The 16,282-nt window shown below is 37.2% G+C and overlaps 1 protein-coding gene across 2 annotated transcripts in view; it reads right to left on the bottom strand.

Moving 5' to 3' along the window:
* Window positions 1-16,282, bottom strand: part of PLS1 (plastin 1) — a 116,557-nt gene that overhangs the window by 76,304 nt on the left and 23,971 nt on the right. Inside the window, exon 1 of one of the 2 annotated variants that reach the window (XM_061167792.1) lies at window positions 10,954-11,126. The exons of the other annotated variant lie outside the window; for it this stretch is intronic. The gene's annotated coding sequence lies outside the window, so the exon portion shown is untranslated. Of the gene's footprint in view, window positions 1-10,953; window positions 11,127-16,282 lie in introns of those variants that run through there. 2 annotated transcript variants of the gene reach the window in all.

Raw genomic sequence — 16,282 nt, 5'->3', positions numbered from 1 at the left:
CACCACCACCCAAAAGCTAAATGAAAATTAAGCCAAAACAATGAAATTTCATTGGTCTGCCCAGAAATCTAGCACCCGTAATTTTAAAAGTATAAGAGTCAGTTAAAGCAATGGTGCCAGGAAACATAAAAACTCGCTATATGGGGTGCAAACCAGACCCCACTGGTGGGGTGCACATTCCCAGTAATCATTCCAGATCCAGGTCAAAGACCATACCCCAGGGGAATCTTCCTCCCTGAGCAGATGTTTTGCTCAGTGATGCCAAAGAAAGTCATTCAACACTCTGGTAAATGCCATTTCGCACACTGTATTTTCTGTCCACCATAACTCCATCAAGGACTAAGCATTTGGGGATGTAAGAAACAACTTCTGTCAGATCATAGCTGAATACTGACTGTCCAACACACTGCTTACCTATAGTTGGTGTTCAACGAACATTTGCTGTATGAATGTAACTGTAGAAGATCATTAAAATCCTACCAAAATAAAACTAGGGGAATCATTTGCTCAGCAATTTTTCTCCTTTAGCCTCACAGAAATGAACTGGATTCATCTGTCTGCTTACATTCTCTTGAAAAGTGAAGTCACTCAGTCCTGTCTGACTCTTTGCGACCCCATGGACTGTAGCCTACCAGGCTCCTCCGTCCATGGGATTTTCCAGGCAAGAATACTGGAATGGGTTGCCATTTCCTTCTCCAGGAGATCATCCCCATCCAGGGACTGAACCCAGGTCTCCCACATTGTAGGAAGACGCTTTACCGTCTGAGCCACCAGGGAAGTCCTGTATCCTCTTGAGAAATTGCCATCACAAACCTAGCCAGTACTATTTGTGATGGCAATTACATCACAAATAATACTGGCTAGGTTTTTTATTTTTCTGGCCTAGTTTTATTTCTTATTGATGAAATGATCACACCTTGTATACAATCACACTCATTTTACCTTCCTTCTCTATTCTATAAAACTCTCCCAGCTGATTTTAACCAATACTTTAAATTATTTTCAATGAGCAGTCTGTAGAAGACCTGGCTTCTCTAGACTTCTTCAGGCACTGTAAATATATGTAGAAAGAGTTAACATAAAATGACTCTCAAGGACTTCCCTGGTGGTCCAGTGGTTAAGACTTTACCCTTCCAACGCAGGGGGCCCAGGTTCAATCCCTGGTTGGGGAACTAAGATCCCACATGCTGCATGGTGCAGCCAAAAAAATTGTTTTAGGGATCTCCCTGGTGGTCCAGTTGCTAAGACTCCATGCTCCCAATGCAGAGGACCTGAGTTCAATCCCTGGTCAGTGAACTAGATCCCACATGCTGCAATTAACACCTGGTGCAGCCAAATAAATAATTTAAAAAAAATTTTTTTAATTAAGTTAAAATGACTCTCAGTTCAATTAAACTAAGTAAATCATTTGGGATTACTCAGTATTCAATACTATGTTAAGCATCATAAGAGATGTAAAAGAAATATTAGATGAATTCTCTGTACTCAAAAAATTTACATTCATTCATTTGTTCATTCAGCCAATAATTACTGGAGACCAACTATGCACTTTGCCCAATGCTAAGCACTAAGAAAAGCATCAAGACATCAAATCTCTGATCTGGGCATTCCAGGAACTTACACACAAGTCAAGGGGGATGTAAAAAACACAAATAGAAAGTTAAATCGCAATGTTAGTGTTACACATGTAATAAATAGCATTCATCAGGAAAAAGTGTTAAAAACATTATAGATGATGTTAAGATCACTTTTAAGATGTTCCAAGAGATGTCACTAGGTAGATGGCATGGTTGTGGTCTGGACACAAAGAATTAAGAGGGAGAGGTTTATGTGTACCCCAACGATCCAGAAAGTGTTTCAGGGAGAAATGAGAATTGGGGACAGGCAATATGTTATCTCAGGTGCAACAGAGTGAAGTTGATAAATAGTAACTTACCGTTTACATTCCCTCTTCCCATACCCTCCATCATTTCACTACTACCAGGTGGACTTGAAAGGGATTCAAGGTCTTAAAGAAGCGACACCAAATGGACTACAGATGAAGGGGAGATTCAGACACTTCTGCAGATGGCAGCAGAGAGGGACAGCCACACCCAGGGACTAAGCAGGAACTGAAGTCTCAGCAGAAGCCAGTGACAGAGAAACACAGCCCTGAACTAAACTCCTTACTCTCATACACATGAAATTTCTGAAAACTAAATACCACCCAGGAAAGACAACTGAGTTCAGTTTTAAGTGACTGAGTTTTACCCTGTACAACTAAAAGAGTCTTCCTTTTACGGGTACTGATGACAGAGACGGTGTAGAAAAATAAAAAATATTTCTTACACCACAAAATTTGAGGCTTGGGAATTAAAATTCTGCTACAGAGGTTCCTAACATCAAATATAATACAAGATAGCATATCATTACATTCCAAAATGAGCCTCAAAGACAAAGATGGTAAGGCTAGAATGTAGTGTATACATACTAAACACCACATCCAAGCAGTTTTTTTTAAGCAGGTCTTATGTTTACTTATATAGGTCCATTTCTGGTGTTCTTGAGTCCTTTGTAAAGATCTGTATTTCTATATTGCCATGTGGTATCATTTTCTTTCTGCCTGATGGCCTTCCTGTAACATTTCTTGTAGTGCAGGTCTGCTGGTGATGAATTTTTTCAATTTTTACATGTTTGAAAAGTCTTAATTCATCTTTGTTTTTGAAATATATTTTTGTTAAGTATAGAATTGTAGGTTAGGGACTTACCTGGATGTCCCTTGGTTAAGACTCTACGCTTTCAATGCAGGGGATGAGGGTTCAATCCCTTGCTGGAGAACTAGGATCCCACATACTGTTTAGTGTGACCAAAAAAAAAAAAAAATTTATAGGTCAAAGGTTTTTCTCCCAGTGCTTTAATGATGGTCCTCAACTGTCTTGCGTACTTTGTTTTCAACAAGAAATTTGTATCATCTTTATCTTTCTTCCTCTATATGTAATATGCCTTTGTTCTTTGGCATCTTTTAAGATTGTTATCACTGCTTTTGAACAATTGAACTGTAATGTGCTTTGATGTAATCTTCCTTATACATCTTTTGCCGGGGTTAATTGAGCTTCTTAGATCTGTAGGATTACAGTTTTCATCAAATCTGGAAATTTTTTAACCATGCTTTCTTCAAATATTTTTCCTGTTCTCCCTCATCTTTCAGGGACTCTAAATACATGTATATTAGGTGACTAGAATTTGTCCCACAGATCACTGATATTTTAATTTTTTTTGTAATTCTTTTCTCTGTTTTATTCTGGATAGTTTCTAATGCCCTGACTTCAAAGTCACTATTCTTTTCTTCTACAATGTCTAATCTGCCCTTAAACCAATCTACTGTATTGTTCATATCAGATGTTATAATTTTCTGTCTCTATATGGAATCTAACAATCCTTTTATTGTCATTGTCTGATAATCATAATACCTGTCTCAGTTTCCAGGTCAGTTTTGTTTGATAGATTTCTTCTCTCATTATGGGTCATTATTTTCCTGCTTCTTTGCATGCCTGGTAAATTTTGATTGGATGAGACACTGTAAAATTTACTTTGTTGAGTAACTGATATTCTTGCATCCCTATAATTATTCTTAACTTTTTACTGTGATTAAAAAGACTGAACATTAAAGCTTCCATTTTAACCACTTTTATGTTTACAGTTCAGTAAGCTAAGTATATTCACATTGTCGTACAACTGATCTCTAAAATTTTTCATCTTGAAAAAGTGAAACTCTATACTCATAAAATACTAGCACTCCCCTTGCCCAAGCCCTTGGCAACTATCTTTCTACTTCCTGTTTCTATGGCTTTGATTAATTTAAATACTTCATATGAATGGAGTCATATAGTATTTGTCCTTTTGTTATTTCACTTAGCATAATGTCCTTGAGGTTCACCCATGTTGCAGCATGTGACAGGACTTCCTTATTTTTTTAAGGTGCATATTATTTCATTGTATATATATCACATAGTCTTTATCCATTCACCTCTTGATGGACATTTAGGTTGCTTCCATCTTTTGGCTAGTGTAAATAATGTTGCAATGAACATGAAAGTGAAAGTGAAAGTCACTCAGTCATGTCCGACTCTTTGCGACCCCACAGACTATACAGTCCATGGAATTCTCCAGGCCAGAATACTGGAGAGGGTAGTCTTTCCCTTCTCCAGGGGATCTTCTCAACCTAGGGATCGAACCCAGGTTTCCCGCATTGCAGGTCGATTCTTTACTAGCTGAGCCACAAGGGAAGCCCAAGAATATTGGAGTGGGTAGCCTAACCCTTCTTCAGCGGATCTTCCTGACCCAGGAATCCAACTGGGGTCTACTGCATTGCAGGCGGATTCTTTACCAACTGAGCTATCAGGGAAGTCCTGCGATGAACATAGGTGTGCAAATATATCTCTTTGAGGTATTGCTTTAAATTCTTTTCAATATATACCCAGAAGTGGGGTTACTGGATCATATGATAATTCTAAATTTTATTTTCTGAGGAAGCATACTGTTTTCCATAATAGCTTCATCATTTTACATTCCCACCAGCAGTGCACAAAGGTTTCAAATTTCACCACACCCATGACAACACTTGTTCCTTTGATATTAGCCATTCTAATGAGTGTGAGGTGTTTTGTGGGTTTAATTTACATTTCTCTTATGAATAGTAATATTGAATATCTTTTAATATGCTTATTGGCCACATGGGTATATTCTTTGGAGAACTGTTAATGCAAGTCCTTTGCTTATTTTTAACAGGGTTATAGGCATACTTCATTTTATTGTGCTTTGCTTTATTGCACTTCATAGAATTTGCATTTTTTTTTTTACACATGGAAGATTTGTGGCAACCCTTCATTGTCAGATGATTAGCAGTTTTTAGCAACAGAGTATTTTTAAATTAATTATGTACATTGGGGCATAATGCTATGCACACTTAATAAACTATAGTATAGTATAAACATAACTTTTACGTGTACTAAGAAATGAAAAAATTCATATGACTTACTTTATTGCAATATTTGCATTCTCATGGTGGTCTGGAACCAAACCCACAATATTTCCAAGGTATGCCTGTACCTTGCAGAAGTTCCCTGTATGTTTTATAGGGAACTGATATTAAACTTGTGTCAGCTATATTATTTGCAAATATTTTCTTCCATTCCATAGTTGCCTTTTCTAATGACTGTTTCCTTTGATACAGAGAAGTTTTCAAGTTTGATGTAGTCCCACCTGTCTACTTTTGCTTTTGTTGTCATATTCAACAAATCATCACCAAATGTAATGTCCTAAAGCTTTTCCTCTATGTATTTTTCTAGGAGTTTTGCAATTTTAGGTATTACTTTTAGGTCTTTGAGGCACTTTAATTTCTGTATATTGTATTAGTAGAGTCCAACTTCATTTTTTCTGCATGTAGATATCCAGTTTTCCTAACACCAGTTATTAAAGAGACTGTCTTCTCCCCGTTGTATAGTCTTGGGACCCTTATCAAAAATCATTTGGCCAGATACACAAGGGTGAATTCCTGGGCTCTCTATTCTGGCCCATTGGTCTATATTCCAGTACAGTACCATTTTGATTAATATTGTTTTGTAGTAAGTTTTGAAATTGGGATATGTGAGTCCTACAACCTTGTCCTCCTTTTTCAAGATTGTTTTGGCTACTTAGTACCCACTGAGATCTCATTTGATTTGTTTTTTTCTGTTTCTGCAGAAAGAAAAAAAAAGCCCTATAACCACTCTTGATCTTTGTTCTCAAATGCAGAAAAATCCTTGGGAAGGGTTTAATTCTTTGGGGGTCTTATGTTTAAGCTCTGTTAGGCAGGACAAAACAGAGTTTAGTCTTGGGCTGTGGTTCCTCAGCAGGAGATGATTATGCTCTCCAGAGGACATCTGGCAATGTCTAGAGACATTTCTGACTCTCATGAGTGAAGAGGTGTTATAGGCATCTAGTGTGTTGAGACCAGAGATGCTGCTAAATACCATACCATGAACAGGATATCCCCTTGTAACAAAGAGTTATCCAGTCCAAAATTTCCACAGTGCTGAGGCTGACAAATCATGCTCAAAGGGCTAATAATGCCCCACTATTAATACTGAGGTAAGGTGCTTCTGAATAGTCTATCCAATACCCTTTTAAACTATTTAAATTTACAAATACTCATTTATATATACATACCTATGTACATGTATGATTATTTAATGGAGTGATGGCATAGATTTTAAACATTCTTTTAATAGCTACATAAAACAGAAAAGACAAATGAAAACAATGACCTAACATCCTCAACCCATCAGGCTGCCAAAAATAAAACTGACGGAGATACCACATGCTGGAGAGAGTATAAGAGATGGTCACTCTTGCTGCCATATTGCTCTCCAAAGTAGTACATCTAAAAGAGGTGAAGATATGCATATTCTATGACCCACAACTCTACTTCTAGTAATTCATCCCAGAGGAAATCTTGTATAAATAAGTCAAAATATAGGTAAAAGCACACCATTATTTATAGTATCAAAAAACTGGAAACAACCTGAATGTCTATCATCAGAAGACTAGATAATTTTAGAATATTCATTTAGTGAAATACTCCACAAGTTAAAATGAAGTAGTTATCTGTATTAATAAGAAAAAAAATCATGAACACATATGTTAAATGAGAAAGCTGTATAGCAGATATTTGTAAAAAGTTTCAAGTACTTTATATTATTAATGAAAAGTGTTCATGGAAAAATAGTAAGATGGACAGAAAGAATAACTAACACATGCCAATTTCAGATGAGGAAAGGGATTAAATGGGAGAGGGCCTTCAATCATATCATGAGTGTTTTATTTCTTAGAGAAAATAAAGAGCTGATACATACAAATTACTGACATTTCTTAAATCGGGGTAGAGAAAATGAGCGTTTATTATATTATTCTATTCTTCTGCATGCTTTATCTTATAATTAAAAATATTAAAGAAAATTTGAACAGAATAATATTACATTAGGGAACATCCTACAAACATATGTATACAATGGTCCTGCTTTCCATAGAGCATCTTACTTAATCATCCTCTTTATTCAGTCTTAAGAAAATATAGTCGAAAGCCTGTTTTCAGAGTAAATTATATAGCAACTTCCCTAAGGTAATATTTAAATTTGGAAATAAGAGGAAATGCTTAAGAGTGTCAGGATTTTGTTCTTCCGTTCAGTCGCTCAGTTGTGTCCGACTCTTTGTGACCCCACGAACCGCAGCACGCCAGGCCTCCCTGTCTATCACCACTGCCAGAGTCTACCCAAACCCATGTCCATTGAGTCGGTGATGCCCTCCAACCATTTCATCCTCTAAGTTTAAATAAAAAAACATCTGGAATGAAAGGCTAAATGATGGATGGGGGTTATAACAGCAGATCTGCGTGGACACAGGAATGCACAAACATGGAACAGTGTAATTTTTTTTAAGTTGATACTATGTACACACTAAGAGAATCTACTGCCAGGCACTTGATATAAATTATCTCTAATCCTTAAAACAACCTCCCAAAGTAGTGGTCACATCTATTTTTACTGATAAAGAAACTCAAGCTCTCTTAAGGTTAAGAAACTTGCCCAACACCACTCAGCTGGGTGAGCACTAGAGTCATATAATTCAAACAAGTGTCAAGGTCCACGTTTCCACTGTTCCATATAAGGTTGGGCCCAGGAAGGTATGCTGGACCTGCCCCAGGGTAATTTAATCATTCTGCTTACAGAGTTAGTCTGACCCTACCCAACTTCCGCAATCTTGGAAATTTTTACTTAATTCTAGTATCTTAAAATAACTTTAATAGGCTGATTCCATGTTTTTTTGTTTGTATGTTTTAATGTGATGGGTTTTTCCTATAACTCTGTTTATTCAGTTAGTATAAGCATGCCAGGCAAATTTACTAGAGATTTTATTCTTAGCTAATAATAATGACCTCAACTTTGTGAGAGAAAAAATAAGCATGAAACTGATTCTTCATAGTGGCCTAAAACCAAAGACTAAAGAAAATGACCAACATGTCCCATATGCAAGAGAATTAAGTCTTACACGTTAACTCATAAAGTACTTTCACATATGACCTTCAACTCTCCCATCAACCCAGTGAGTTAAACAAAACTGAAAACATTATTATCATGATTATATATACATACACATACATAAACACACACACACTATAATAGTATTGGGCTGACCAAAAAGTTTGCTCAGATTTTTCTGCAATATCTTATGGAAAAAGGTTTTTGGCCAACCCAATATTATGTTTCCTCGTATTATTTTGTTCTCATTTTACATGAGAATAAAACAGGTAAACAGGTAAGGTAAACCTACACAGCCTAGGTCATCTGCTGGTATCAAAGATGGTACTATTTTCATTGTGCCTGGGGCCCAGGCTCCTGTTCCATGGAGGGTGGGGGGAGGGGAGGGAGGCTCCTGGAGAGGGGAGATACATATATATATAATATGTGTGTGTATATATATATATATAGTGTTATGACTGATTTACACTGTTGTACCACAGAAACCAATACAACATTGTAAGGCAATTTTCCTCTAATTAAAAAATAAAATAAACTATATTGCCTCTTGCATCATGTCTGCTAAGGGTATTATAAAATCCTTCTAATTAACAATACACTTAAAAAAATTACCTTATTCTTTCAAATTTATTTTTACATGGACTCTAGTATATATCACATATACATTAAGTAGTACTTGAATATATTAGTAAGTTAAAAATGTATACCTTGAAAGTGTTGTATCCACAAAACAAAGTTGTTTTTTAACTAATGGGAGTAGAACAATGAAAAAAGCCTATGTTCACCTGAAACTAACCCAACATTGTAAGTCAATTATAGTACATATAAAATTAAAATGTAAAGAAAAAAGAAATAGAAAGAAAGCCTAAAGGCCATTACTCCAAGGAAAAACCACTTAACTTTCCACCTCCACTGGAATAGGTAAAAGGATAATTCTCCCCATTTGCTCCTACTGGTTAATGACAGCATGTCTTCTATCCTGCAAGACTGAGAACTGAGTCAGAAACTTTTGGAAGGAATGAAAAAGAAGGAACTATAGAAACCTCAATGCTAAAGAAGAATGTTATCAGAAAAGGCCAACAAACTTTTATCATTCTCAAAGCAATTTAGGCCCAGGCACACTGAATATTAGAGATTAAAATCAGTACTTAGAAGAAAAAATGGGCATCAGGAACTCAGTGGAATATATTCAGGAGTTCAAGATGCATGTACCTGCAGTGCATGCCTAACCCAAGTCCTGCTCCCTCTTCATCGGTTCATATTACTTATTACTAGGGTCCTTAGCAATAGGGGCTTTTATAGCGTTGACCAGTAAAGCAGCATGAACACAGACTTTTAAATGGCTAGATAAGGCCACACCATTAGCAACATATGTTACGCAAAGTAACATAATAAGGGTAATCAAATATCATGCTTTGGGTGGTAAGCTGATCTAAACTGGGGATCATAAAGGAATGTTATCCCCCTCCTCCACAAGAACACAACTGAACACTTGGCTTGTTCATTATGAAAGGGCTGGCAGGAGGGCACAGCCTTTGTTGGACTCTGGGCATAATACAGGAAAGAGAATTCAATTCTGGCTCCTGAGAAAGCCTTCAAGAGTTGGTGCCTCTTTTTTTTTTTTTTTAAGAATTATGTGGAATTTGTCCATGGCACTCAGTCTCCAGAGTTAATTGGTCATGATGTGTTTGTCTCTCTAATAAGAGCCAGAGTCACCCTACTCTATGATGACTCTGAATCAACAGTTGACTGCTTCACAGAGCGGAACAGATAAGTCTTAACTTTCTACTTCAGTGTGAGACCTCAGGTCACTGCACAAAGGAAACACACTTAACTTTTTAAAAGCTGGTCTCTCTCAAGAAAACTCAAGAGTCTTTCATTCTCTGGCAATAAGACCGATGCAAATTGCCAGTGATACCAGTATCTAGGTTTCCTCGACATGTATCATTCAAGAGCGTCTCAGTGTTACAGGGCTGGGAACTGTACATTTTCTGCTTTACTGAGAAAAAGAGCTAAACTAAGGCAGCTACAGACACCAAGACTATGTGGGGTAAAGATATGTAGATTCTTTAGCCAATTTCAGAAACCATTAAAAAGGCTCACTATGAAAGGCAACCTGTGTTTTAGAATTTGTACACAGTTTATAGGAAGCCCTTTCTGAAAACCTACAGTCTCTTCTCAAATTCAGTGAAACAGTGAAAACAAGCTTTGAAGCAGAAGCACTATCTCCAAGACTTCAAAATATAGGTGAGCAAAAATAATGGTAAAGAATTTATTTCAAATAAGATGTCTTCCTCAGACTCCAGGTGGATGTATATAATCATGTCATAGCCCTAGCACCTACAATATCCTCTATTGATATTTGTTTCATATATCTATAGAAATTCTTTAGGAAAAGAAGAGGAGTTTCGCTTCTACATGACTAAACTATAGACTACAAGTGCTGTTTCATCAGAATGAAAGAATCAGGCTTCGAAGCAATAATACATATACATTCTAGATGACACAAAAAGAGAATATTCAGTCATATTAGCATTTTTCTAAAATTGCATATATCTTTCTAAAGGGAAACTTAATGCCAAAACAAAAATTATGAATTTAATTTTTTATCAAATCCTGAATAAATCTAAACAGTCCTTTCTTACCCAGCAAGTATCACTTAAGAAAGAAATAATTTTTAAGACAGAAAGATTAAGAGAATTAAAAATTATGTGACCCTCACATCATGGTCACTGTGCGTTGATTATGCAGAGTTACCTAGACTCCCAAAGCAAGAATGCACTAAAAACAACAACAAACATGAGGAGGTTTATCTCAATTTAACAATCACATTTTAAAAAAGCAGCTCTAGAATCTGAGGCTGTATTTTCCTATCAACATAAGGGAAATTTTTGCATACCTGTTTCTGTTGGTGTGATCACCTGAGATTTGGACATCCAAGAGAACAATTCAGAAGATTCAAAATTCAGTCACTTTGTCTATTTTCAAATAATCTTCTGTCAAAGTCAGTATCTGACCAAAGAAAACAAGCAACTAACTCCATACTAAAGTGTTCTGCCTACTACTATAGATTTCAATCTCAAAAAATGATTGGTCTCAAGTAGTAAGGCCAATTTGCACTGGGTGTGGTTTGGAACTATAAAAAAAAAAAAAAAGGCAAAAATGTGAATGTCATCATCTTATCTGTTTGATTATGACTGTACAGCTTAAAATATACCACGATATTCACCATATACATATTTAAGTACATATATATGTCAGGATACTCACCTTTTAGATTCTACTAAAACAGGTAGAAGGAAGAAGTTCCTACAACATGGGACTGCCTGCCCTAAGAGGTCTTACATGAATTTTATAAATGTTCCTTTGCCACTGTAGCTTTCCTTCCCCATGCGAAAAATCATTAAGTAATTATGTATACATTGAGATTCATAAAATAACAAGGAAACTGTGTTAAACTTTAAAAATTGAAACAACAAAGCCCTACGGCCTACTGAGTTTTTAAAAAAAAATTGTCACTGGACTAATTTCAATCAAATGTACAGCATTAGCTTTGAGCAGTAAATAGAAGCATTACATAGAATGAAACAGTGTTAAAGCTGGAAACTACCCTCAAGGATTATAATTCAACTCTACTTTTTAAGTGAGCGAAGGTTTACTCATAAAGTCTATAATACATTTTCACTAAAGGGTTAGTTCTCTGAAGACAAAGTCTGAAACACCTTTTATGATGGCTCCATAAAAGTGAAGAATGGAGCAAAACTGCTTCACAAAGTGAAAGAAAAAGTTATGCTACAAGCCAGTTTTTTAAAAAAAAGAAAGTACCTACTGTATTATTCCATTTATATGAAATTTTATAAAATACAAACTAATCGATGGTTACTGAAGGTAGATCTATGGTTGCCTAGAACAGGGTCTGAAGGAGGGATGGACTGCAAAGGGACATGAGGAAACTTTAAGGAGTGATGAAAATGTTCTGCATTGTGATTGTGCTGTGATTTTAAGGGTGTATACTCTGTCACAACACACCAAGGACTTCCCTGGGGGCCCAGGGGTTGGGGATCCACATGCTAGTGAGGGGGTTGGGAGGGTGGTATGTGCTTCCAAGCTCAGTCATGTCCAACTCTCTGCGATCCCATGGACTGTAGCCCATCAGGCTCCTCCATCCATGGAATTTTCCAGGAAGGAATACTGGAGTGGGTTGCCATTTCCTTCTCCAGGGGATCTTCCCAACCCAGGGATCAAACCTGAGCCCCCTGTGTCTCCTGAATTGGCAGTAGATTCTTTACCATTGCGCCACCTGGGACCCTAGTGTGGGGGACATGTGTTTAATTCCTAGTCCGGGAAGATTCCACATGCCACAGAGCAGGGCAGATGAGCTCCTATGCCACAGGTACGATAACCAGTGTACTCTAGAGCCTGTGAGCCACAACAAGAGAAGCCACAGCAGTGAGAAGTCCACACAACACCTAGAGAGTAGACAGCCGCTCTCACTGCAACTAGAGAAAGTCTGCTTGCAGCAATGAAGATCCAGCACATCCAAAAAGAAAAAAAGTACACTTTAAATGGGCACAGCCTATTATACCTAACTTACACTTCAATGATTGCTAAAAATACACATACATATATTTAAATATGTGAAAGGCACCTGTAATGAAGAAAGGCTTTCTCTTGCTCTGTATGGCCACAAGATGCTAGAACTAGATCCATCAAGCAGAAATACCAAGAAACAAATTCCACATCAACATAAGGAAACATATCCTAGCCAAGTGCTCCACAACCAACCTGGGCTGTCTCTGGAACACTGGGGGTCTCTTCACTGGGTCGGCTCCAACTTAGGCTCAAAGTACATTTTGGGCAGATGTTGTTGTTTTGGGGTTTCTTACATAGAAAATTGGATGAAGTGAACATTAAAGTTTCTTGCACTGAAAATTCCATTATTTCAAGGATGATCACTCATGAATAGATGCTTGTGACCCTGTGGCTGTGGTGCGGAATTCTGTCCACCTCTTGACTAGGCCATTTATTTGCCATGTCTTATTTCCCTCAAAGACTTTGCTTCTCAGTAGAAGTCATTATCTGCCCAACACATCTTAAAAAAAAAAAAAGGATTCTGTGTAGTTATTTTCTGATTTTTGAAATCTATAAAATGAAAATATTTGTAAAATAAAAAAATTTAAGTTGCACTCAAGCACACCATTTAGAAACAACCTGAGCCAACGGGTTATGAATTTCAAGTCTTTCGTCTACACACATGTGCAAGAATGCACTTTTTTTTTTTTTTTTTACAAAGCTGGTATTTTTCAGTACATAGTTAATTCTATTAAGAAGTTTTCCATATAGTTAAGCATTTTTTTGAAACAGGCCTTTACAGTTTCGTAACGGTCCACATTATGACTATACCACAATTTACTTAAGCACTCATGTTGGTTAGGCAAGGTTGTTCCCAATGTTTTACATTTAGAAATAATGTTTTGACATCCTTGAATACAGAGAATGAATAGGGAATAAGAGAACTACAGCCCTGAATCCAATTTTTCTAACATATTATCCATTTCATTTTGCTACAAGCAATTTCACTTTACACTCAGCTAAGAAAGTGTTGTGGTAGACAGTTAAAATATGTGGTATGGGGACTACCACCCTTGCTGACAACAGCTTTTTTTTTTTTTTTTGAGTACACTACTATGAACCTCAACCAAAGTTCCAGAGAAAATATAAAATATACTAATTTTATCTCAATAAAAAAATATTTAGAAACAGATGTGGTGCCAAGTCATCAATCAGGGTCAAGTGCCTGGTACAGTTTTAACAACTTGGGAGTATTTGAGGCAAAGGGGTTGTTTGAACCCTTAAAATATTCAATAAATATTGAGAAATAATCTGACTCAAAGTTGCTTTTTAACTCAAACTATCAAATAAAGCAAGAATATTTAGAAAAGAATTTACCATTTTGTACTTAAATGCACATTCAGGGCAGGAGAGATTTTTTTAAATCTCTGTAAACCCACATGGGGCTTCAGGTGGCTCAGAGATAAAGAACCTGCCTCCAAGGCAGGAGGCCGGGTTTGATCCCTGGGTCGGGAAGATCCTCTAGCAAAGGGAATGGTAACCCACTCCAGTATTCTTGCCTGGAGAATTCCATGGACAGAGGAGCGTGGCAGGCTACAGTATATGGGGTTGCAAAAAGTCAGACACAACTTAGCAACTAAACAACAACAACAAACCCACATACCTTTGCTTGGGAATTTGTTCAAAAGAAGTATTTTCACCATAATTATAAGAATTTTTCTCTATTTTAAAAACAGTCCATTTCTCAAACTTCTAAAGCATCAGGGTAGTGATTACCCTTGACAGTAGTAACCACTAAAAGGAAGCAGGAGGGTTTCTGGGGGGCTGATAACAATTCTGGTTTCTTGATATAGATGCTGATTTCATGGGAGTATCATTTTGTAAAAGTTCATCGTTACACATTTACCATATGTATATTTTTCTGCACACATACTATACATCATTGAATATTCAAAAACAGACTCCCTTTTTAGTCTATTCCCTTACTCCCAATATACTTCTAGGTACTGACTGAATATAATTTAATATATTCAGTAAAGGAGAATTGGAAACTTCATCTGCAACAATCCCTGTTTTCCTCACCTACTCTTGACATTCTTAGCAATGTTCTCTTTGTTAACAACCTTGTAAGGAAACAATAAGTACACACATCTTGCAGAATTGGGGTGTACAGACAATACAATTGCTATTGTTTTAAGTTTTACTTCTTTAAATCCATAAGTAGTTTTGGGTACCGACTATGTCCAAGATATGACGGGCTTCTTCAGTGTTGAACAGGAACTTATGAAGGAAGACATCCAGAGAAGAACTCAAAAAGAGCCTTTGAAAGACTGGGAGATAATATAGATTCTTTTTATCATTTGAATTCAGCAACTGGGAAAAATGAGTAGATATACTTTTCAGCACCTTGGAAAGTGTTTCTTAGAATGAGTAGGTATCAGAATTTGCCATAAATATGTACTGTTACAGATAAATGGGCAAAAAGCTAGAAGGGCAGACTAGGAAATCAGAAGGATACAATCAAAACTGCAGAAGCCTGACAGTGAGTGGCATCAGTGGCCAAATGAAAGCCAATATCCTGGCTGAATGTGCCTATTTCACATCAATACCATTTTTTTCTGACTCTAAATGACCAGAAAAGCAGGCACTCTGGGCATTACCCACTTTGTAACACACAGAGATAAGTGATGCTGCAGCTCTGCTTGATTGGACAAAAGTCCTGAAACATCCTTTCTCGAATTACATGCTTTAGAAATTGACCATGAAATTATTTCAACTGAGAAAACGATCCTGTTGTCACATTTTCTCCTATGTATCAACATTAATGCCTGAAGTCCCAGTGTCAATGACAACTCCTACTGTCTTATTTGTCAAACAAAGGCAGACAATATGTCTGTGACAGGCAGAATAATACTCCCCCAAAGAGGCCCATCATTAGTGGTAAAGAACCCACCTGCCAATGCAAGAGACATAAGAGACTCAGGTTCGAGTCTGGGTTGGGAAGATCCCTTGGAGGAGGGCATGGCAACCCACTCCAGTATTCCTGTCTGGAGAATACCATGGACAAAGGAGCCTGGTGGGCTATGGTCCATAGGATGGCAAAGAGTCAGACACAACTGAAGTGGCTGAGCACACACGCAAAGAGGCCCACGTCCTAATCCCCAGAACCTGTGAACTTCTTATCCTGCATGGCAACATGTGACTTAGCAGAAGTGACTAAGGATATGCATGGGCTTTGGGAAAGAGTTGAGTATCTTGGATTATGTAGATAGGGCCAATCTAATCACCTGAACCATTAAGAGCAAAGAACTTTCCCCTGCTGGGCTGAGAGAAGAAATAGGAAGAAGTGGAACAACTTCAATGAGTGAGAAGGGCAGCTGCCAGCTTTGAAAATGGAGGGAAACAGATCACAGCTGAGGAATGCGGGTGACTTCTAGAAGCTGGGAATGGCCTTCAGTTTACATCCTGTAGAAAAACGGGGCTCTCAGGCTCACCACCTCAAGAAACTGAATTCCGCCAATACTCTGAAGGAGCCATGGAAAGGATCTTTCTCTAGGGCCTCCATAGAGGAACACAGTGTCTCCTGATGACTCTTTGATTTTAGCCCAATGAGACCCATATTGGACTTCTGACCTACAGAACTATAAGATAATAAA

Source organism: Dama dama, chromosome 19 (assembly GCF_033118175.1).
Source record: "Dama dama isolate Ldn47 chromosome 19, ASM3311817v1, whole genome shotgun sequence".
NCBI classification, from domain to species: Eukaryota; Metazoa; Chordata; class Mammalia; order Artiodactyla; family Cervidae; genus Dama; species Dama dama.
This window is presented reverse-complemented; position numbering and strand designations above follow the sequence as displayed.